A 1,938-nucleotide genomic window follows, 5' to 3' on the forward strand; every position below is an offset into this window, starting at 1 on the left:
CATACCTGAGTCCACATTACATATCAGATGCTTAAAAAACATACACCATTCCAGGAAGGAGAGCTGAAGTTAGATATATGTAGGAAAAGCTGATTCAAGGTCTGCTGACGTTGATATCTTTCAACTGCAGGAAGGCAAAACTACAGTTTCTCGACAAGAGAAATGTGCACCATGTCTTCTGGAACATGCAGGCTGATGCAGAGGACACCAGCTGTTCAGAAGAAACCTTGCAAGAGAAGCAGGTAGTGAAGGTACTTTCCAGATATGCACTGAGTCAGCATCTGAAAGTCATAGTTGAACTGTGCATCAGTTCCTGCCTTAGTGAAGAACAAGCTTGCTTCTTGAAGTGGGCCCAGCAGAGAAAGGGCTCCCTACATTTCTACTGTATAAAGATGAAACTCTGTTCTCTATCAGCCCATGTTATCAGAGAGATTTTCAGTGTTTTTGATCCAGAGCACATCAGAGAATTAGAACTACATACCAGGTGGACTGTTACAGCTGGAACATCTTGCTTAATACTTTGGGCACATGAAAAATCTTTCCAAAGTCTCCCTGGCAACCCTACACAAGATCATCTACCCGTTAAACAATGGAAGAGGAGTCACAGAAACTGAGTGTATCAAAATGTTTATTTCACAGTTTTCCCAATTCAACTGTCTACAGCACCTTTTCGTGAAACCCACCCATTTTCTCAAAGACAAGATAAATCAGGTCCTAGGGTAAGCAACAATGGAGAGCTGGGTCAGCTACCTAAGTATATCTGTTTTGTTTATCTTAAGGATTGGGGGGCATGATGTCCACCAGTCACTAGGAACAAACATTTAGAGACACATAAGACTCTGGAAGTTATGTCTTATTTCTATGTATCCTGAGTTGTACAAGGGAAATTTTACAAGTTAAATCAGTGTCTCCAATGTGCACATATGAGTAGAGAAGTGATTGGGGGTAAAGAGTAAGTAAGATCTAGTAAGGATGGGTTATAATTCTTCCTGGAATCATGCCCACCCAATCAAATGGAAAAGGAACAGGAAGGGGAGTGTGTAGTGAGGAGTTGGGGAACTCACTATCACGGTGTGAACAGGAGGTATATGCACAGATCTGTGTGAAGAGCCTTCTATTTTCCCACAATTCCAATAGGTGATATATTTTTGCCCAAGTAGAGCTTAGTGCATGGTGCAGGAGTTACAGCTTGGACTGTACATGAGAGCAAGCATGACTGCAGAGGTAATCATAGAATGCAGAATTCAGTGAGCCCACAGCAACTATTTAGATCCTGTCAGGAATTTCGTGGAGTGGAAGTTCTTCTATGTGCTTTCTGGGCAGTTTCCAACAGAAAGCATCAGAGAGGTTGTCCTTGATCAATTAGTCAAACTGAGTTTGGGGAACCTGATTCCTCTTACCACTGTGTACATTCCAGCTAATACTCTACAACACCATTTTCCAGAACTAACCCTTTGATCTCCTGTATCCCTAGGTCCCTGATGACACCCTTGAAGACCCTCTCCATCGCTCACTACTAAATTTCACAGTCAGACATGGATTCCTTCCCTTGCTGTCAGAGCCTGTTTCAGCTAAAACATCTGGACTTGAGAGGTGTGGTCTTACAGGATTTTGACCTTATGCCTCTGAGAGGTCTCCTAGAGAACGTGTCAGACACTCTTATGATTCTGGATTTGCTTGGACGTAGGATGGAGGACTCCCAAGTCAATGTCCTCCTACCTGCCCTCAGACAATGCTCTCGGCTCAGATATGTCAACTTCTACAACAATGACTTCTCCATGGCCATCCTGAAGGACCTTTTTCAGCACACAGTCAACTAGAGCAAGATGAAGGTGGAACAATACCCTGCCCCTCTGGAGTGCTATGATGACTTGACTCATGTCTTCAAAGGACGATTTCCCCACCTTTGTCAGGATCTCATGGATACACTCAGGGCAG

At 43.5% G+C, this 1,938-nt stretch overlaps 1 pseudogene; it reads left to right on the forward strand.

Moving 5' to 3' along the window:
• Positions 1–130: 130 nt before the first annotated feature.
• LOC114635297 lies at positions 131–1,931 on the forward strand (annotated as a pseudogene).
• The last annotated feature ends 7 nt before the right edge of the window (positions 1,932–1,938 follow it).

The sequence above is a fragment of the Grammomys surdaster genome, unplaced genomic scaffold (genome assembly GCF_004785775.1).
Source record: "Grammomys surdaster isolate TR1022 unplaced genomic scaffold, NIH_TR_1.0 82991, whole genome shotgun sequence".
Lineage (NCBI taxonomy): Eukaryota > Metazoa > Chordata > Mammalia > Rodentia > Muridae > Grammomys > Grammomys surdaster.